Genomic DNA, 22,054 nt, shown 5'->3' on the forward strand with positions numbered 1-22,054 from the left:
GAGCTCTGCCAGAGATGCCAGCACGCCAGAAACGCTGGCTTCTTCCCGCCCCGCCAGCGGTACCCAGACCTCCTCTGCGGGACGCGGGCTGCAAAAGGGACCCGGGTTGCTCCGGCACCAAGAGCGGGGGGCTCCCTGGGGGATACCCGAGGGCACTCGCCCAGCTGGGCACCGCATGAGTGCAGGAGGGCTGAGGGAGGACGCGGTGAGAAAGGGTCGGAGAGGAAAGAAGAGGAAGAAGGGAGGCAGCGGAGGGCATCGGGGCGGCGGGCTCCACGTGCCGCGGCAGGGGGAAGCAGGGCACAGCCAGCGCTCCTCCTCGCAACCGCGGAGAAAAGCCCACGGCACGCCGGGAGCTAGCAGACCCCCTGCCAGCGCTGGCGAGCACCCGCTGCGCAGAGGGACCCAGCCTCGATGGCTAAAATGTGCTGTGAAGCATCTCCCTGCTCAGCACAGCACGGAGCCAGCCACTGCCCGGGGGAGCTGAGACAAGATGGGAAGGTCAAAGAGGTGTCAGCCGGTGTCCCGAGCCCCCGGGAACCCCCGCACCTTGTCCCCAGCTATGCGTGGGACATCGTCTCTCAAAGAAGGGAACCGCCACGAGCCCTGGAGAGCCCAGTGCCCTGGGCCCCAGGGCTGCTCCATGCCGGTCGCAGGCATTCCCCAAAGATAACCAAAACCAAAGGCTTTTGCGATTTGCCTGGGATGAATTGCGCAGGCTGCGGGTGGGTCTCGGATGGGCTGGGGGCCGTGGTCTGCAAGAGGGGAGCAACAGGACTCAGGGATGCTCAGCACTGGGAAGCCAGCGGGCTGGCCAGGCACGGCCATGTCCACAGCTCCTCCTTCCAAACACGCTAGTATAGCGGAGGTCGGGAAAAAACGGACCTCTGCCACCGGCTGGGGTGGGACGATGTCCCCGAGCCGGGCTCGGCGCAGGCATCGGCCGTCCTGCCAGCCACGAGGCGTGCTAGCTCCCCGGCCGGGAGGTGCGGGAGGGTTCCCTCGCCGCTCCGCACGGCCCTGGGACGCAGGAACGTCAGAGGCAGCTGGTGCCAGCGCAGGCGAGCGGCAGCACGGCTTGGCCTCGCTCCCCCAGTGCTAACGGAGCGGGAAGAGGCCATTTGCTTCACGCCGAACGGTTCGGAGGCCCCGAGCGGCTCGAGCGCGGTGCTGCTGGTCTGACACGTCCGGTGCTTCGCTCGCAGGGAGCCTGGCCGGGCGCAGGGGTTTCACGTAAGGATTTGGAAGCGCTCTGCTTTACGGAGATGGAAATTTTTATATTTTTAATTTCAATATTAGCGGTTTCGAAGCTGGAGAAAGAGGTTTGGAAAGCCTCCCTGCCTCTCAGGCAGGACTCAAAGGCATACACAAGCGGTGATGGATACTGTTGAAATGAAATTTGGAGGCGTCGGGGAGGAAAACTTCGATTCAGTGGAGTCCTTTCGAGTCCTGCAGATGAGGTTGTAACACTCAACACTTAAATGATGCTTCACCAATTCCAAGGGATGCTGCCAACTTGTCCCCACCCACACCGAGGCTGCTGCGGTCACACAGGGACAGGGGATCGGTGCTCAAGCAAATAAAAACACGGCAAGGCAGCGCAGTTTGCCTTCGCGTGCGCCTGGCAGAACGGTGCTGGCGATCCGCAGGGTCCCTGCACAGCTGGAGCATCTGAGCCGAAGCGAAGCTGCCAAGCCGCAGCTCAGCACCAACAAGGTGCAGAAGGCACCGGTTCTAGCCGCGGACGGCAGAAGAGGAGGGCTTGAGCAGCAATGCCCTGGCAGACGGTGAGCCGCGCATACCTTGGCAGGCGGCAGCTCCGAGACGCTGCCGCCGGATCCCGCAGGGCCTCTTCCAGCCATGCATTCCTCCCCCAGCTCATCGCCGCAGGGCTCTGCCACCACGGGCCGAGCGCAGACACTGTTCTGTCCGGGTGGAGCAGGGAAAAAGCTCCAGAGCCGGCCGGGAAGGGACGTGCTTGCACAGGTACAGCTGCAGGAGATGCAGCTTTCCCCCTGCTTTAACAAAGCTCACCAGCTGCGCGGCTGGCAGCACCGGGCTCCGCGCAAAGCCAAGCGCAGATGGGTTGTGTCCTGCGGGCACAGCCCGTGAGCGGAGGCAGCAGCCAGGTCCGTTCCCCGGTGCGGCTGCTCACCTCCCTGCACCCTGCAAGAGGTGAAAGCTCCCGGGACCGGCAGAAAAGCATTCCCGGCTCGGGAGGCTGTTTCTGCTTGCCGGTTGGCGTCGGAGCGGGGGACACGGGCGGCCATCCGCAGACAGCCGTGCAGCAATTGCTCTCAGCTGTGTGATAGGGCCTGCCCGGGTGCAGAGCAATTTTCCACCACATATTTGCTCTGTGAAGTCACAGGTAGCTCCAGGATTCGCACGTCTGCCCACGTCCAGGACGCGCCGTTGGCTCGGGGAGGACGGGGAGACGGGCTGCAGGTCCCTCAGCAACCGCCTCCCGTGGGACTGGCAGCGAGCCTTGGGCAGGCTCCCGCGAGCCCCTCGCTGCCAGCCCCGGGCACCGCAGCTCTCCTCTTAATTCCTGCTCCAGCCCAGCCTTTGCCTTCCGTGCCTGGGATGTGCCCCGGAGCACGGCCCCCGTCCCGCAGCCACGCTGTAAGCTCCAGGAGCAATGCCCAGCTCCCGCTGGAAGGAGCGGAGGGCTTTGGGGCTGACAGCCAGCCCCTGAGGTGTCACCCCGCTCCGGTCACCTGAGACACTCCAAGGGACAAGAGCTGCAGCTCCCGCCCTTGCTGTGAGCCCGGGAGACCCACAACTAGGAGAGAAAGAAACAAAACGGGCAATTTTGCAAACGAGCTAAAAGACCAACAGCTCAGAGATCCCTGACGCAGAGGGCAACGGCCCTCCCTCCCTCAAAGCTCACAAGCACGAAGCAGACCCAGCAAGCCTGACGTGGGACTGCACTGCAACTGCTGCCCAGGAACCGGCCCGCAGCCTCCCACCACGGTGCTGCCCCGAGGTCCGACGGCACACGAGGCTGAGGCTGTGAGGCACCAGTCCGTTTCCCTCCACCTTCCTTGCCTCCGGGCAGAAATGCTCATCGAAACTACTGCCAGCGGAGAGACAAGACGTTTCCCAGTAAGCCGCTCCACCTTGTGCAACCGGGAATGAATGCCGCCTCCGTCACAGCCCTCGCAAAGCAAACTTCACCCAGCCCACGGCGCAGGCTGGGGATACAACCTACCGCAGGCTTCGCACCCCTCTGAATTCCAGCTGTAGCCCTGAGCCGGCGCGGACCCGGGACTCCCCAGCACCAGCAGCAGCCCGAGACGGAGCTGCCGCCAGCCCCGCTGCAGGATCTTTCTGCCCATCACGGCCGTACCCTCGCTGACCCATGTTCCCCAGAGCGACTGGGATGTCCTGGCAATGATCTCCACCAGCGGAGATCCCGGGCCCGCTGCCAGCAGAGCAGCTTTACGGCACTTTCATACCTGTTAGCCAAATGATCACCTGGGGTGTCATCTCTTGCCTGCCCTCCCCATGCCCCCCGCTACGCCCAGCCCACCTTCCCATCGTCTCCCTCCCAGACCCCTCCGAACGCTGCTGAGCCGCGCGGACCGCGTGCCAGCCGAGCAGAAACGCCAGAGCTAAACTACAAGAGAGTTCGCAGAGGCTGAGCGTGACTCCCGTGCGCAGGGGAGCTCTGGGCAGACCGGGGACCTGGCGGTGCAGCGCACGGGGTACGCAGCCCCTCCGGCAGCACCCACGTGTCCCCGCACGCCGCTGCGCCCGGGACGGGAGGCCTGTGCACGGCTGCCACCGCTCCCGATCGATCGCTTCCATACACCTCCCCCAGCCTCTTCGCTGTCGCCCTTCGGCAACACGTGCAGCTGGCAAGCTATTAAAATAATGCAGGTGAAAATTATAGGTTAGCTAGTAAAGCCTTACAGAGGTCTCGGAGAAGAAAGGAAAAGGGTCTTTAAACACACCTTTCTGGCGGCTGGGGAAACAGAGCTGCCCCAGGGCGTGCTGCAGCCCTCTGAGCTGTGAGGCTGGCCAGCTGCAGGCCCAGGAGAGCTCGGGCACCCCTTCCCTCTCCTGACCCCCAGCATCGCTCCCTGGGCACCCCTTCCCCTCGCCTGACCCCCAGCATCGCTCCCTGGGCACCCCTTTCCTTCGCCTGACCCCCAGCATCACTCCCCGGGCACTCCTTCCCGTCTCCCGACCTCCTTGCTCCCCACAGCATTGGCTCAGGACCACTCGGGGAGCCAGCAGGTCCCTGCCCACCCTCCAGCCGCGGCAGTCGCGGTTCACCGTCTGTAGCCCACTCCTCACACCACTGAGCCGCCCGCCTTCCCCCAGCTCTGTTGCCAAGGGCTCAGAGAATTCGGGAGCATCCCCGCGGGCCCTCGGTGCTTGTCACCGCAGCGCCGGGCACCGGCCCAGCGGACTTGTGAAGTGTTTTCCTCTCCCTGCTGTTTTGCAGAAGGCCAGAAGCCGAAGGGGAAAATGAATGAGCGGGTGAGACGCCAAAGGAGGTGACGCAGTCGGCCGCCAGCACGCGAGAGGAAAAGCAAGGCGAGAGGGAAACGCTCTTCAGCTCCTCAAAAGGGGCCCAGCTGTCCCCCGCCACGGTGAGCACAGGAAAAATCCTGTCCTGGAGCTTTAGCTCTGCCGGGTGCAGGTCCTGCACCGACCACAGCGGGCTGAGCCAGCCCAAGCCCAGGCGCAAGCACGGGTCCTGTGACCTTGCTGGAAGCGCGGGGATTTACAGGACAGCCGAGGCTGGCAGGGAACCTTGGAGATCGTCCACTCCAACCCCCTGCCTGTAGCAGGGTCAGCTGGAGCAGGCTGCTCAGGACCCCACGGGACAACCGGGCCATGTCCAGCTGGGTTTGAATACCTCCGAGGATGGAGACGCTACAAATTCTCCGGGCAGCCTGTGCCAGTGGGAAAGGAAAAGGAGATGAAACCTCCCTTAGGGAGCTTTTCCCAGACACTCTGCACTGCTGATGCTGCAGAAACCTGCCCTTCAGGGAGAAACCTGTCTGTCCCATGCACGCTCCAGGCTGGCTGGGTTCAAATCCAACCTGTTTTATCTCCTACATTTACCAGAAAGGGGAAGCGTGGCTCCAGACAAGGAGGGGGGGGACGTTGCCCCTTGCACCGAGCAGTCTCAGCGCCGGGGGTGCCCAGGGCTGTCCCAACGACGAGGGACCGACTGTGCAGCACGATGCACCAGATGGACAGAGTCCTCTCACAGCGACGACAGCCGTGGGATCGGGGCAGAAGAGTTTTGGCATCGCAGGGTGAAAGCTGGGGGAGCAGCACAGCTCCGGCAGTCACCTCCGAGCCAAACGCCATGCCTCGGGGAGCTGCCGGGGCAGCAGCCGGAGGGGAGCCCGTCGGCCGGCTCTCAGGGAGGGAACGGGGTCAGTGCTGCCCGCAGGCAGCGGCCGCTCTCCGGAGAGCTCCGGCCCCAGGTGCCAGAGAGAGAGTCCTTCCCAACAGCTTCAGCTGCAAGGAGAGGAAGCGGCTGCATGCTCGGTGCTCGCCGCATTCGACGGCAGCCAAAGCACGCTTGGAGCCCGCTGGAAAAAGCAGGGCCAGGGCTCTGAGAGCACGGGCAGGGGCAGCCCCTCAGCCTGCACTGCTGGGGGGTGGCTGTGCTGTCCTGCAGCCGGGAGTGTTCCTGGGGAGCTGGGAGCGCTGCTGGGATCACTGCTGGGGAGCTGGGAGCGCTGCTGGGGTGCTGGGAGCATTGCTGGGGAGCCGAGTGTGCTGCAGGGGAGCACTGCTGGGGAGCTGAGATGTTCTGGGGCAGCAATGCCACTGGTCTTTTCTGCTCCAGCACCTTTCCAGATCCCTAGTTAACTGCTTACTGGTCTTCTACCTGCTGATAGATCCCTAGGGAAAGCCACACAGATCTGCAGCCTGGAAAAATGCTTTCCAGCAAGCCTAGCTATGGTGACCAACCTAAGTACCGCGTTAGCTGGCACGCTCCGAGAGCAGCTGGATCCGGGTGCGGCTGCAGCTCTCGCCAGTAACCAGCAACATGTTCCCCAGCCTGGGCACTGGCTTGTGCCGTGCGTGGGGCTGGCTGGGGAAGGGACCGGGCTGGCGGAAATGTGGAGGTGGCACGGCCGTGCCCACCCAGGGAAAGCAGACAGCCATGCAGGGCCGCTGGAAGGATGCCGGGAGCCTCTGAAAAGACAAATGCACCGTATCACACATGCAGCAAGCTAAGCCCAGCTAGCAGGCGAGGCACAGCGTCACACATACAGCCTGAGCCAGCCGGAGGCAGCCGCACGGAGCTCCAAGACAGCCCCAAGCAGTTGTTTCTGCTCCCGAGCGTACGCTGGTACCGGGAGTGAGAAGAGACAACCTGTTACTGGGGGAAATCCCTGCGTGCAACAGGGCAGGACTAGGGATGAAGCATTTGACGTTGCAGGTCTGGTTTCCTCCAGAGAGCCCGCAGCCTGCTAGCGCGCATGGATTTGCATGCAGGCGGGTTTCAGAAAGAAGAGACGGGTCTCGCCACCCCAAGGACAGCTCCAGAGGCAGGAGCAGTGGTGCCTGGGGGGGGCCCTGGCCCTCCCCTGGGCCATCCTTGTCTGTCCTCCCTGGGGCCCCGGCTCCTCCTGCCTCTGCACCCCAGCGAGAAGAGGAAAGCGCGGCTGCAGACTTGCCAGTCGGTGGGATTTTCTCCTCGCGCAGGCACGCACTAACTCTGTTTACGAGTGCTCAGCCCTCGGCCCCGGGGGGCGAGTGAAACGATAAAAAAAGAAAGAGAAGAAAGCCCAAACACACCCGCGCACACCCACAGGCACGGCAGGACTCAAACGCTCCAGCTCAGCTCCGGGGATCAATTTCCCCAGCTATTCCACCCGGCTGCGGGGCTCCGGGGAGCTCTAAAAACAGGAAGCCAGTGGTGTAATTTTGAAGGAAATTCTCAAAGCCAAGCCATTAAGGGCTAAAAAGGAGGCTGCATCCAATTCGATCGGAACAGAACAAAATAAAAAACATCATAATGGCAGGTTCAATATTGAGAGTAACCCAATTCCAGATTTCCTCCGCTTAATCCTGCAGGAACCCGCAGATGGCTGGGGGAGGGGGCCGTGCCCGGCCAGTCTGGCGAGGCCGATGCTGCCATTCCCGTGTCCCCCACGCCGCCGGGAAGCCGCACAGCACCGGGGACAGGCACGTCCTCGCGCCGGTACGGGACGGGGTGCTCTCCTGTGTGGTCAGCCCCGCTGCCAAACAACCCTGTCCGAAACAGCGACTGCCTGCGGCTCTCCTGGTTTACGGCTTAAGGCAGAGCTCTGGCTTTGCACCGAGCGAGCGGGGGCCCTCCGCCGATGAAAATTCCCCGCTGCTGGCTAAGGCTGACGGCGGGTCGCTCCTCTCCTGCTGCAAGGCGAGCGCTGTGCCCTCAGACACTCTCCCCTCTGCGGCCACGGGCAGAACGGGCTTGTTTCCCCGCTTGCCCCTTCCTAGCAGCCTGGCCGAAGCCACGCCGGCCGCCCCACGCTCTCCCACTCCGACAGCCCCCGTGCGCAGGGAGGGCAGGCGGTGCACGCCGAGGCAGGGAGACCGAGAGGGGTCTGAACCCCCAGCCGGGACCCTTCCCCAGGGCACGCTGCAGGGAGAAGCTCAGCCACCACCCTCGTGCCCGACGGCAAAGGTCCGCAGCCCCTAATGAACCCCCCCCAGGGCTGACGCGTCTCAGTCATTCACTGCGTGGAGCGATGCAACCGTGCTGGAGTCCTCCAGCCCGAACGAGCAGGGCTGTGCCTCCATAATCCCCCTCTTGCAAGGCTGCAGGTACCCCAAGGTTTTAGGATGCGCATCAGGGCAGCCAGGGCTAGGAGAGGCAGGGAAGACGCTGCCGAGCCAGCTCAGCACCCGAAAGTAGTCGGTGTGACAGCACCTTGCTCTGGGACGTGTTGAATGCATCTGTCATGTGCTGAATGCATCTGTCACATCAGTGCAGTGCCCTGCAATTTGGGGACGGGAGCTGGAGCCCTGGCTCTCGACGGGGACTCTGCCTTCCCCTGCCCGGTCCCGCCGCAGAGGTGCGCGCCCAGCACGCACGGCGGGGAGCGGGACGGGCTGGGAATACGTGGGAACGGACGCGCTTGCCCTCCTGCCGTCGCCGGCGGCTCGAGCCTCCGTGGGCTGTCCCGCCGTGGGCACCTTGCCACTCGTGCCACCGGCCCTTGCAGGGGTCCCGTGTCCGCAGCAGCAGCAAACCTGGCCCAGGCGAGCCCCCCACTCACAACTACCTGTCCCCAGGCTTGGGGGAATGAGCTGCCGCACTCACCACATGATCCATCACAAGGTGCTCCCTGCCTGCATCCCTGCTTAGCACCTGCGAGGCTGCCAGGAAACACATGTGACCCCGCTGGTACGGCTCGGCAGGCCTTTCTTCCTCTGATTTAGTTGCTGTTAGCTTTTTTTTTTTGCTTTTTTTTGCTTTTTTTTTTTCTTTTCCACCCTCCCCCTTGCCTCGCTCCGCTGCCTGCCCTCCTGGCTGAATGCTTGCCAGCTGGGACTCACCAGGCCCGCTCCGCCGAGCAGGGGCAGGTGCCGCCCCGAGCCCCCCAGCCCCGAGCGGGGCAGGAGCCCTGGGGGCTGCACGGGGGAGCTGGGACCCCCTCCCCCCCCCCACTATTTTATATTAATCCTATTTTTTCGGCTCCCCGGCAGCGGCGATCGCTCCTGGTTCATGCTGCTCCGTCTCCCCGTCCCCGACAGTGGCCTGCGTGCCCCCCTCCCCACCACCACCACCACTGCCCCCCCCCTCTCCTCGGCCCCCTCCCAAAGCAGCTCCAGCTGTCAATGGCTCAGATGGGAAGTGCAGGTACGCTGCTGGCTCCCTGCCCGTCTCCCCTGTGTCTGTCTGGTGAAAGAGGAAGCCAGTCCACCTCTGGAATCCTTCACTCTCTCCTCGTTCCTGCTCTCCCCGCGTCTCCCCCGGGGATTCGGGGTCAGCCTCTCTCTCTCGGTCTCTCTTTTTTCCCTTGCCCCTATCAGATTACAATGCATGCAGTGTTCGCTCCAAATCCCCCACTGCACGTTAATTCTGTTCCTCTGTCTCTAACTACCAAACTGCTTTCCTGTGCCTCCTGTCTTTCCATTCCTCCTCCGCTATTTTTTATCTCTGACAAATAGAGCACGTCAGCTCCAATTGGAGCGAGCGGGATGGGGAAGGGGCTGCGGGAGCAGCCAGAAGCCACGGAGGAGGGCGAGCGAGCGGGGAGCCGAGCCAGGCCGGGGCAAGGGACGGGGAACCGGCACGAGGGGTCCCAGCAGGCAGGGACACGCGGGTCCCCGGTTCCGTCGGCCGAATCCCCGCCACTTCCAGTGCCCGGATGGGACATCCCAGAACAAAGAGCTTAGAGCAGGGCCCCGGGGCTCGGAGGCCACCCGAAACGGCCGAGACCTCCCACGCGATCCGTCGTCCCCATCTGCCTCAGTTTCCCTCTAGCGCACGAAGCCGGCTCTCCTCCGAGGGCTGGGGAGGGAACGCGTGCCCGGGAGCGTGAGCTCCTGCCACAGCTCGGCTCGGAGATCTTTGCTCCTGCCCAGAAACTGAGCCGGACTGCAAGGCACGGCACAGAGCAGCACGATTCAGAATAAATTCGTGACTCCCTTGGCCTGCGCGAGGCACGCCGGGCCAGCGACAGAGGGTCAGCCTGCGGCTACAATGGGTATTGGGGGATCTGGAGGGGGGGGTCTCCTACCCAGGCAGGAAGCCCAGAGCAGAGCACAGGGCTAGAAGCAGGACTCGGAGACTTCCAGCCCTTCTTGACGGGACAGACGGACGGACCTCGGTCTTTTGGTCCTCCTAGCACAGCTCACCTCCTCCCAAAAGGCAGGGCAGCAGTGGCATAGCCACGGCCCCAGCCCCGGAGCTCTGCCAGGGACCCTCCTTCCCCGCAGGGCAGCGGCTCTGCTCCCAGCAAGGAGCAGAGAGACGTGGACCACCCCGTGTCCTCACCCCGGCCCTCCTGCGGTGCAGGGGACGAGCGGCAGCTTGGCTGGGCAGCGGGCAGGGGCGCAGGCTGAGGGTGGTCTTGGCGGGGGGCAGCAGCTTCTGCAGCCCCCCCACCACCTCGGATTCATGCCCGTGCCTAAGGGTGCTGGTGGCACTCGTGCTGCCGAGGAGCACGGGAGCACCCTGGCCCTCATCTTCCTCAAGAGGGGCCAACGGTGAAGCCGAAGGGGCAAGGGGGTGCAGACCGGTGGGGAAGGCAACGGGACGTCAGCCCTGGGCTCCTGCTGCCTCCTGCTCCGACGCGGCCCTGCGGCAGCAGACGGATGCTGCCCCTGGCAGGGATGGGGCGCAGAGGGAGCCGGAGCGCGGAGGGTGACGGAGGGAGGAGGGCTGGGATTCCCTGCACCGAACACGGGAACCGCGGAGCGGTTAATGAGGGGGAAAGCGCTCGCTGGCTTCCCCTGCTCGTGGGCTGGAAGGGGGAAGGCAGAGGCTGCGCGGTGCCCTCCCCCAGCCGCGGCTCTCCCTGATTTATGGAGGGGTGTTTTCTTTAGCAAACCCAGCTGCCGGTGGCCTTCCTGCCGATGCCTTTTACCCCGCTCTGCACCTGGAGAGGCAGGACTGACCCGTCCTCCCCCTGCACAGAGCTGGGAAGGGGCAGGGGGGATCACGCCTACGCGCGGGAGGAAGGGAAAGACGAGGGAGCCGGGATCTTCTCACTGGTGCCCACTGACAAGGCAGGAGGCCGTGGGCACAAAGGAACACAGGTGAAATTCAAGCCGGACACGACAAGACACTTCTTTACCGTGAGGGTGGTCAAGCTCTGGCCTGGGGTGGAGTCTCCATCCTTGGAGATATTCAGAACCTGCCTGGACACAGTCCTGGGCAGCCTGCTCCAGCTGACCCTGCCCGAGCAGAGGCTTGGACCAGACACGCTCCAGCAGCCCCTGCCAGCCCCAGCCATTCTGGGGTTCAGTGATGGGGGACGACACCCCAGAGAGACCCTTCTCCTCCCACAAGGATGGAAAGCTCGGGTCCCAAGCAATTTAGATGGTAACCACTAGGTTTCAGAGTAAACATGGGCTCACATGACAACGGATGGCAGCCTGCAAGTTGCTGCACCCACAGGGGCCCAGCAGCACAGCTGAAATTTGCCACACATCCAACAGAAGGAAGGACTATAAACCTCCCTAAGATAGCTGAAATATTGCCCCAGTCAGTGCAGATCTGGGTCCAGGCTCCTGCCACCCCTCCAGGAAGCTCTCCTCAGCCGGCAGGTCGGAAGCATTTTGGGATGTGCCAGCAGGGAAAGTCCTGGGACTTCCCAGCTCGACCTTTCTCACCAACAGCACGTGCCAGAAGATAAGCTCTGTTGGAGGAGGCAGAAAAGAGCCTGTTCGTGGCAAACGGCGTTTTATCAGCCCGCCTCGTCCCCAAACACACCACCTACCTCGCTGCTGCTCCTCCACGGCCATCCCGGGAGGCCGCGCAAAGAACAGCAGCAAAACCCACCATGGTGGCTGCAGCCAAGCCACCGGCTCGGGCAGCTCCCCACGGGGAGCAGAACCGTCCTGGGACCGGCCACGGCCACGGCCCACGCTCGCACCTCTGCCCGCTGCCAGCGGCTGCAGCGTGCAGGGGCCGGTCTCCCCCTCCCTCCCCACCTCCAATCTTTCCGTGCTGATTTACTGCCCACAGAAAAAGTTTCCCTCTTCGAATCCAAGATTCCTTGCGTTTTGGCTCCTGCTCCCACAAACCCGAATCAACTGTTAATTTTGGCAGGTCCCCTTCTTTGCTCTGACCGTGGTCAGACTTTTCCATTCTCGACACCTTGGGAGCTGTTCCTGGGGGGGGGGGGGGGGGGCACAGGCATCCCCCTCTCTTCCTGGGCACTCTGCCCTCCCCGTTACGAACCGAGGACTGGGAGGACCTGCTGCTGCTGCTGCTGCTGCTGCTGCCACGAGGGCTGACGCTGCACAGCCAAATACGGTCCAGAGCCCCCCGCTCCCCACCCTGCCCTGGGCTGGTGTTTACTGGCACGTTACTGGCAGAGCTCAGGAGCGAGCCAGGTAGGTCTGGAAAGGTCCTGCTTCAGCGGCCAGCCCGGAGCCGTGGTCTTCTCTGGCCCAGTGGGCAACCGGCCAGCGCGGCAAAGAGGAGCTCAGCTCGGCTCAGCTCAGCTCCAAGCGGGGAGCAGCTGTCTGGCAGGGGAGGCCACGGAGATCCACCAGCAGAGCTGGGGGAAGAGAAACCACAGCAAGTAGTCGCTTTGCGGGGGAACCTGTGGTTAAGCAGATTTACAAGCTGCCCCACAAACAAGCCCGGCACCAAGGGAGGATAAGAGGCACCCGCTGCACCCTCTGCTGCTTCCAGATGCCGAGGGCTGCGGACCCGAAGAAGCGCTGGAGCCCTGGAGGTGCAGCCTCGTCCTTCGCTGGGATGCCAAAACCTCGCGCTGGCCTGCGAACAGATTCCCCCTCCCCGCGGCTAAGTGCTGCCTTATAAAGGAGCCGCCCACATCTCGCTTCTGTGCAGAGCAGGCCCAGCTCGTTAAAAGATTATGAGATGTAAAGTCAGAGCGCAGGCCCCCCTGCCTCGGCGCCTTCCCAAGCAGGGCAAGGGGGATGGGATGGAAGAGGGATGGGGCGACGGGGCCGTGAGTCCGGGACGGCCGGAGAGCGGCATCCTGGGGATGCGCGGCCCCCACTTCCAAAGCGCACGCGTTGCACCGCGGAGTGATGGTTTTCCCCGCTCTCGGTGAGCTCAGAGATGCCCCTGCTGTCCCTTACGCCAAGTTTCCCCTGGAGAAGGGAGTACGCCAGACACAGGCGGGCTCTGTCCTCCAGCTGGTTTTAATCATGCCTGGCAAACCCCTCCCGGGACCCTCTCTCCCAAGCATCTGGGAGCAGAGCTAAACCCGGATGAAAGGAAACCCTGTGCAAGCCCTCCCCGCAGAACGACGGGCAGTGGGTCTGGCAGAGGTGGCAGAGAGCCCCTCTCGCCTGGCCGCCCCCTCCGACACGTTAGATACGCACCTGCGTCCCCCCCCAACTCCCCCTCCTCGCCCAAGCCCCGTTCCGCAGCCCAAGGAAGGATTAGCCAGCGCAGCAGGAGCAGCACGCAATCCAGCACCGCTGCTCCCAGGGACCTGCCAGAAAGAAAGAGCAGAGTCTTCCATGTCAACATTCCTCCTGCTTAGGAAAACACGGCCCCGTTCCCCTGAATAGCCTATTAAAGAGAGATTTCCTGCCGGGTGGCGGAGAGAAAGCGGAGGGAGGTACCGCAGCCCGGCCAAAATCAGGGACGCATGATACAACTGACCGATCACCGCCGGCCCCAGGCAAGGCCCGGGCAGCTCCTCCACATCTCTAGAGGTGATGCTCTGTAGGTGGGGAGATGCAGTCAGGAGCGAGCAGAAAGGGCTCCACGTCCCGTGCCATGCCACCTTCCCTCTCCGCATTGCACAGCGGGAGAAACAGCTCTGACAAGCGCAGGGCTGTCCTATTCAGAAGCCTCCCCAGCTCTATTTTCCTCCTGCCCCACAGGATGGTTTTCTCCATACTGTACTGTCCGTATCACAGGTTTAGTCACACACCGGAGAGCACCGAGGAGGGATGGGGCCAACGCCAGGCATGTTTGATCCGAGCTCCCTTTGGAGGCTGGTCACGGTCCCCATAGGCCAGACTGCTGCCCTGGTCCTTGCCTGCAGCCACGCTGTCCTACAGCCCCCACCAGCCCGCAGGCACACGGGGGGCTCTGCCCTCACCCCCAAACCGGATCGCGTTGTTGCGGACGGCAGGGGTTTGTCTCGGTTGTGCCCAGCGCAAGCAGCAGCTCCCAGCAGGACGGCACCAGGGTCGTGCGCCCAGCAGCTCTGCACATCGCTGCGCTGCGATTCCCGAGGGCACGGTGCAGAGCTGAGCGAACCAAGAGCAGTAAAATGACAAAGATCCCTGGAGTGACCTGTGGGAATGGGAACAGCAAGACAAAAGAAGCTCCTCTGGAAAAAAGGGCACACAAAAAGCATCACAGCTCTACAGCGCAGCTTCTCCTGGAGTCTCTGGCCACCTAACTCTTAGCAAAGGCAAGATGAGGTGCAGCCTCTGTTACCGTAGCCCAGAGCCCTTCTTCCAGTCCTTACAGATAAAATATTTGCACTTCAGAGAGTGCAAGCGACGTGCGATGCTGCTGCTCTCCCCACCTTCAGAAGGCAACCGCCCTGCCCAGGGAAACACGGGGTCTGCGCTGACAGCCCTGCTCGGCTGTCTAAGCTCCCACCACGGAAGGGGAGGCTTTCGTTTTGCAATTTCCTTTAAATGAAGAAGTAAATAGTGTGTGTCCCGAGCACAGCGGCCAGGATCTCGTGGTGTTCCCGGCTGGCTCTCGGCACAAGCCCCGCCAGCCTCCTGAGCCGCAGCAGAGGCACCGGAGCCTCCTCGCACCACACCAGCCTCCTGGAAGGGGCCAGGACTTCTCCTCCATCCTCACGGCAACAGCCCAGCCTTCCCCACCGCAGCGCACAGACCCAGGTCACGTCATTCGCACCCGCTTCACTACAGCCCAGAGAGTCGTTTCCAAGCTGATGGGACTTGTGTGGTTTGAACTGCACAGGACCTCTCTCTCTCTGAGGGCAAAGCCCAAGCCCGGGAGAACCTCAGGGAAACAGAAAGCTCCAGGCAGGGGCTGCGATGCCACAGCTCCTGCATCGCGGAGCGGTGCGGGTCGCTGCTCCCCAAAGCACGCTGGAAGCCCACCACCCACCCCTGCCGCGCAGGATGCCTCTGCCTCCCCTCCGCCGTGCCGGGGCTGCCGTCCGCAAGCCTCAGCCATTAAGCAACAAGCAAGACAGGTTTTAATGACTCCCAAGTCCCATAAAGAGACATTCCTCCAAAGCCAGGTCTCGGCGCATCTCCTCCCCCTCCTGCCATCCGAATCCAGCTCTGGAAGGGGGTCGGACCCTCGGGGCAGCCCCTCGGAGGGGCAGGACGCTCTCCTCCTGGAGGCAGATGGACTCGCGCCCCTTTGAAATAAAGTGTCTGATTGTCACCCACATCCACCACGCCTCAGTAACGCGTAATGGGAAAACCCGATGTGGTAGGAAAACCTGACGCTGGGAGAGGAAAGAGATGGGACGAACTCGTGCGGGGGCAGGCAAAGGAAAAGGGGGTTCGGGGTCGGTTTGCTCCCCAAGAGCCAGCAGGCGGGACGGAGAGAGCCAGGACCCCCAGCCCGGGCGAAGGGCAGCGGCCGGCTCGCCGGCTCGCCTCGGCCGTGAGCGATTTTCAAGACACGGTGGCCATCGAGAGAGGCTCTTTCCTAAACAAAGAGGGATCGCTCCGGAGCTTAGGAAACATGAGAAAGAGCCCCGCTGCCAGAGCGCAGGCTGCGAGCGAGCCTTGCAGCTGGGGTGGGATGCAGAGGGAAGTGGGGACACGCTCTGGGAGCGGGGGGCCGAGGCCAAGTCCTCTGGCAGCTGTCGGTTCGGTAGCCGGCAGAAGCCATTAACGGCGTTTGGCTGCAGAGCAAAGCGACGCGTGGTTCCCGGACACACAAACAGGCGCTCGGCAGCGGCTCCACACGCTCTAGAGTTACAGCCGAGACCCGGAGGCGAGCGCAGGCACAGGCCGACGCTTCCGACCGCGCCGGGGGCCCCGGCGGAGCGGCTACTGCAGGGGCCGGAGCGCAGCCGGCTCAGCTCGGGGACCGCTCGAGGGTCCGACCTTTTGCCCCCCCCCGGACGGGCTCTGTGTTTCTGACTGGGGAAGAACCATCCCCAAGGGATGCAGAGCCCCGGATTTTGCTCTCGGGACAGCTCCTGCCTCTGCAGAGCGGTGCTGACAGCCCGCGCGCTCTCCCAAAGCAGGCAGAGCCCCTTCTCTAGGGAGGGGTCCCCTCCCTCGTCCCCGGTGACTGTCCGGAGGGATGCTGAGCCCCGGCACGCTGCGCGTGATCCCCAGGCCTGGGTTACAGAAAGGGCCATGCTGGCGGACCCCCCACGTCCCCAACACCCAGCCCAACTGCAGGCCAAAAGGTCCTTCTAAAAATACTTCTCGCTAACCGCCTCTCGTGGGGATGGAAGAGGGATGCCCGAGAGCCCCCATGGGCTCCCAAAACCCCAGGGCTTGCTCCTGGAAGCCCAACAGCACTTTTGCAGCAGAGCCAGCAACTGCTGACTTTGCCCCGTTAAACAGGCATGGCCAGAAAACGGCCCCTTTGGGGGAAGGCAGCCCCCCAAACCCACCTTCATTAATCACCCAGCAGAACAGCCGAGGTCCAGAACCTTATCAAAAAAAACCCCAAATGCTGCACATTGGGATTAAAGGAAAGCCAACGCAGCAGCAACAGCAGCAGAGAGGAAAGGCTAGAAGCAGCATGGAGGTTTGTCCGTGCAAAGTGCTACCGAGCACATCAGACCACACGAGTGCACACGTGAAGACATGCGTGTGCTTCAGCCGAGGTGACCGGTCTCCTACACCCTGTTCTGCACCACCCTGAACCACCTTCAGCACACGGGAACTAGCCTGTTGACAGACTCACTGAACAGGGTTCGGTTTGTTTAGGGTGGAAGGGACCTCTGGAGATCATCCAGTCCAACCCCCTGCTCAGGTAGGGTCACCAGGAGCTGGTTGCCCAGAACTGTGTCCAGATGACTTCTGAATATCCCCAGGGATGGAGACTCCACCACCTCCGTGGGCAACCTGTGCCAGTGCTCGCTCATCCTCACAGTCAACAAGTGTCTCCTGATGTTCTGATGGAATTCCACAGGTTTTAATTTATGCCCTTTGCTCCCTGCCCCGGCCATGGGGACTCCTGGAAGAGCTGGGCTCCCTCAACTTCACTCCCTCCCATCAGGGATTTACACACATGGAGGAGGACATCCTTGTCTCCTGGCTAAGCAGTCCCAGCCCTCTCAGCCTCTCCTCGTATGGAAGATGCTCCAGTCCCTTCAGCATCTTGGTGGCCCTGTGCTGGACTCGCTCCAGTCAGTCCATGTCTCTCTTGTACTGGGGAGCGGAACACCGGACATTGGCTCTCAGACATCTCTCCTTGAGGCTAAAAACCTCCGACCGCAACCCAAGGGAGAACTTCTCAGTGCTTGCTTTCGTGCTCTCCGATTAGGGCCCCGTTCTCCTGAGGAGCAGCACGGAAGCAGGACTCCCTTTCCAGCCAAGACCACGTCCACGCTGAGCAGAGCAGATGCTGCGCGGGTGCCGCAGCAGAAGCCTGCTCAGGTGGCTTTGCTCAGCATTCACTTTTTTCACAACAGCGCGATGCTGTCGCTCGTGATCAGCCTGCGTTCTCCTTCGCAGGACACCATCTCCCCAGCAGTACAGCTGGGTAGTTGCTGTCCTCCACCATACTCCTTACCCATTTACCAATGTGTCTTTTAATAAGCACACCCGCCGCTCCACCATGCAGGTCATACATAAAAGTCACGATGCAGGTGACAGACGAGCGCAGACCCCGGCGGGACCAGCGAATGCACCCCGCTGGCCTCCCCACGAATCCTGGATGCTGATGCCCCACGAACAGTCACTGCCAGCTGGGCACCCACGTGCCAAAGCGTCACCCGGACTCTCCCACGAAGCCGCAGAAAGAGACAGGAGGCAATGCCAGCAGGCTCCCGAGGCTCCTGTCACCGACACCTACCGCCCTGCCCCGCTCAGACGTCGCTCCCCTGTTGCAGAAGGAAGTGAGATTGTTTTGACAGACTTGTCTATGTTGGCAGTTACAAGTCCGCTCGCTATCTTCCAGAGGTTTGCAAAGGGGTTGATTATTTTGTTCCAGAGTTTTTCCAGGAATTGAAGTTAAGTTGAGCGGTGTTTTTTTGGACAAGTTGTGCTACTGGATAGGGAGAGATGAAAAAAAAAATTAAAAAACCAGCGAGGCCAGCCTGTGAGAGCACCGTGAGCGAGAGGAAGGAAGGACCGGACTCAGGTCTGCAAGCCCAGGACTTAAAAGCAGCTGCGTTACCCCCAGCCCGGAGGTGACGGAGCAGCGACGGAGCATCCCTGCCCAGCGCCGGGCACACAGCAGCCCGTGCCTTTGCCCCAAGGACACGGCGAAGGGGCCGAGCTAAAGCTTCCCTGAGCTCTTCCCGGATCACCTGTTACTGGGATTAAGACAGCACCCAGAGACCACAGGTGAGAAACATCTGGCCCCAAAGACAGCCTGAGAAGAGGCAAGAGGCCGGGGAAGCATTAGCACCCTTTCCGTGACGGGGAAAGGAGGTGCAGGCTTTGCACGGGAAAGCCCTTTCCCCGCCTCGCCCTTTCCCCAGGAAGCCCAGGGCAGACCAACACCATCGGCCGAATTCACCGCCCCAGCTCCCAGGGCAGCGTCTCAACCCCGAGGTGACCCTTCCTCCTCACCTGCGAGCTCTGCTCTAAATGCTCTGCCTGCTGAGCGCAGGTCTCCTGCCTTTCCCCCAGGAGACGGTTAGGAATTTATAAACTGACCTGGCTGGCTTTGAATGAGGATTTTAATTCACCAGGCATCCACAAAGTTCCCTTTGCCACGACTTAAAAGCAACGCTGTATGCTTGCTGCACACAGGTCTGCTGTAGCTGCAAATCCCAAGGATTGTCCCACAGCGGGCTGGATGACTTCCACATCCCTTCCCCTCCTCCGGCGTCACCGTTGTGTGCTTCACGGCTGAAGCCCGAACCCCACCAAAACCAACCAGGCCAAATTTTCAACTTGGCTGTTGCTACCAGTGCCCCTGTATTGTCTTTAGGCAGCGTCGAGGAAGAAATCATCACCAGGGTAGCGAGGTCGATCAGCACTTGTTTTTTGGTTCATTTTGGCAGTTTTTGGCTGGCACTGAATTATTAGCTATTTTGTCAAGCTTGTTTATGGCTTGGGAGTTCAACAGGCTTTTTTTTTTTTTTTTTTAATATGTTAAAAGCCTTCTGAGAGCACAGCTGTCTGAAGGCAAAGTCCAAAGCCCAAATAATTGTTCCCATGCCCTGCTTGCCCCCAGGTTGCCCATCCACGCTCGACAGTACACATCTGAGGAAAATAAGGGTGCTCGGGCTGTTTTTCACTTGAGTCACGCACCTCTTCCCAACAGCCCTGACTGTCTGGATACTTCTCCTTTCTTGCCAACTCCAAAGTATCTCCTTTCTGGCCTCAAATCTAAGCTTTCAGATACACCCAGCTGACGTGTGCTCAGAGGAATCCTCGCGGGCACAGGCCACTCCGAAGCTCCCTCGGGAGCCAGCCGTCAGCCCCAAGTCTGGCAGTGAAATATTGGTTTGCAAAGAGCCTTCCATATATATATATATGTATACGCACTTAAACCCACACTTCTGAGCGCTACCTTAGGAATCAACAGCCACCACAGCAAACCCAGGAATCTTCCCAAATAGCTCCCTGACACCACCGACACAGTTGGGGGCTGTAAAAGCCAAACAAAATTCCGGGTGAGATCAATGCACAAGCCCTATCCCCGCAGGCGCTGCACAGAGGGGTGCCGCTTTACACCACAAGCTCTCCGGTTTACACCACAAGCTCTCTGACAAAGGGCAGCCTGCCTCCGCGCCGGGCACCGGACAGCGCAGGCAAAACCACGCTCGGCCAACAGGCACCACGGTAGCGAGGACCGGACGAGCAGGAGATGCGGGGTCAAATGCGGGCACTGGGGCAAGAAGCACTGGACACCGTCACCAGGAGTGGAAAATAGATTTGCAAAGCCTTCCGCGCTGGAGATGTGTGCGTCTCTGTTAGCAAATATCAGCACCTCCCATTTAAACGGGCAGCAAGTATCTGCTCGGCGCGTTACGGCTTGGGGAAAATAATCTTTGGGCTGGAGCGTTAGCCCTGGACTAACAAACCAACCCACCCCGGTCCCCTGAACTGGCCAAGCAGCCTCCTGCTTCCTCTGCACGTTCTCTAGTACCCGGAGCGGAGCCGAGCCTAATGAAGTGGGACATTGGAACAGCGGCCAGCGATTCAGGTCTGGAGATGCACATGTCCCCAGACCCCTCCGCCTGAAGAGGAGGGAGGCCGAGGCCAGCTCCCGAGCTCTGGGCAGCGCAGCAGTGACCCCAGCACCGGGGCTGCCGTGCAGGTCCCTGCCCAGAGGCAAATGCCCACGCTTCTGGCCGAGGGCCACGCTTCCGAGGCACGCAGACGGGCCGCTCCTCCAGAAGGAGACAAGTTGTTGGTTGAACTATAACCAGGATCCCTGGCTTCCCGGAGGGAAGGCTCTGCCAGCCGAGTCAGCGGAGGGATCAGAGTCACTCAGCGAAGGCAGGGAGGGGAGAGCACGCTGCACTTGCCATCCTTGCGGGAACAGAGAGCCAGGAGGCTGGCGCGCCTTTCGCTGCCTCTCTGGATGCCAAGGCTGGTGGAAGGCGCTGCGGGCAGCCAGAGCACAGCACGAACGGTCCGGGTCACGCCGAGTTTGGGGGGTCCGTGGTGCAAGTCCCCCCGGGACAATGCTGTCCAGAGCGGGAGAGGCAAGGGACACTGCCAGACCCGGCGAGGTGGTGCAAGACTCCTCTACCTAATCTGGGGCCAGGGAAATACTCAGCCTTACCCGTCCTGGATTTGCAGGCAGGCTGATTCCTGCCTCCGCTGCCTGCTCGAGGAAGCTGTGGGTACCTGGCAGGGAGCCCGCACTGCCAACGGAGCAGTTGGCGGCCCCGTGCAAAGGGAACGTGATGCTGCGGCCGGGCCTCGGGAGGGAAAACGGGATGCAGACAGCACCGCCAAAAGGCAACTTCAACCCCACCGAGCAGGCGCTGTCGGCAGCGGTGAGCTCACACCGCGGCGGCAGCCTCGGCGCGACGCTCTGCCGCGCTGTGCCACGAACACGAGCGTGAGCGCAACCTTTCAGTGCGCAGCAGGATCCTGGACCAGGGCGAAGCGTGGGGTAGAGGGCAGACGAGCCCCCCCCTCAGCTCCCAGGTTGCCCCGATCGCAGGAGCCTGCTCGGAGAGACGTCAGCTCGCTTTGGAAAGGACGGGCCGTAAGCTGAGCCGCAGCAGAGTGGGCAGACCCAGCACGCAGAGGGGGAAAGCAAATGGAAAAAAAAAAAAAAGAAAGAAAGAAAGAAAGAAAGAAAAGTTTCCACTCATCAGCCGAAAGTTGTTGTGGGTTTCTCGCTCTCTTTGGGTCAGGGACCTGATCGTTTAACTATATTCGGTGATGTCATTCCTTCCAGAAGGAAAAAGCCTTTCCTGCCCCAACTGAGCTGCTTTACAAACGCTTTAAATATCAAGTTTGGGGCAGCCAAAAGACAGAGTAATTTAGCTCTTTTTTTTTACGGTTGTATCAGCACCCGTTAATTGGTGGCTTTCCCCTCTGCTCTCCACCAGCCTCGCCTGGACCTTGAGGTCTTCCTAATCCCGACCTGGAGAGAAACCCTCGCCAGGCCAGCCTGCCGGGGACGGTCCCACGCCAAGGGGCTGCGTGGAGCTAGCCCACTTTCCATCCACACGCGCCAGCCCGGCGAGGCCAGGATGAAGCCGGGAGATGGGCGGCGAGGGCCGACCCATCGCCGGCAGCAGCACGGGGAATGGGCTTGCCTCTGCGCCGGCAGTCCGGCGGCTCCAGCCTTGGTTCCCCCACCCTCCATCACACGCAGTGCACGGAAACTTTCTATTTTGGCTGCAAACGCTAGAAACCCGAGCGAGTGCCCGAGCCGCTCATGGCTGCGGATGTTTCCCCTCCCGGGTGAGCCCTGCCGTCCCGCACGGGCCCCGAGGACGGCCACCGAGCACTGAAACGCAGGCACGGGGTCAGTCCCGAAACCTCCCACCTCTTTAGTGGGGAGCAGGGAAAGATGGCAGGCAGGGGCATGAAGCAAGGCTTGGGCCTCTCCTCTCCGTCCAGCTGGCACTTAAAGCAGAATGTGCAGCAGCTGAGGTTTCTACACCAGCCTGTACGACGCCTTTTATTGGGAAATCCATAGGAACTCCAAACGCCCCGGTCAGCAGGGAAGACCACCTTCGGTGGTGGCACTTGACCAAAGACTGGTCGGGTCTGGCTGGAGAGAAGATCGCTGCCAACAACACTGCAGAGACCTCCCTCCCCTCCTCCGAGCAGGAGGCGATATGGCTCCTGGACACCCCCGTCTTTT

General features: G+C 61.8%; 1 protein-coding gene across 3 annotated transcripts in view; it reads right to left on the reverse strand.

Moving 5' to 3' along the window:
* BOP1 (BOP1 ribosomal biogenesis factor) overlaps nt 1-22,054 on the reverse strand; it is a 67,905-nt gene that overhangs the window by 24,411 nt on the left and 21,440 nt on the right. The gene's annotated exons all lie outside the window — the stretch shown is intronic.

This window comes from Aquila chrysaetos, chromosome 4, assembly GCF_900496995.4.
Source record: "Aquila chrysaetos chrysaetos chromosome 4, bAquChr1.4, whole genome shotgun sequence".
NCBI lineage: Eukaryota > Metazoa > Chordata > Aves > Accipitriformes > Accipitridae > Aquila > Aquila chrysaetos.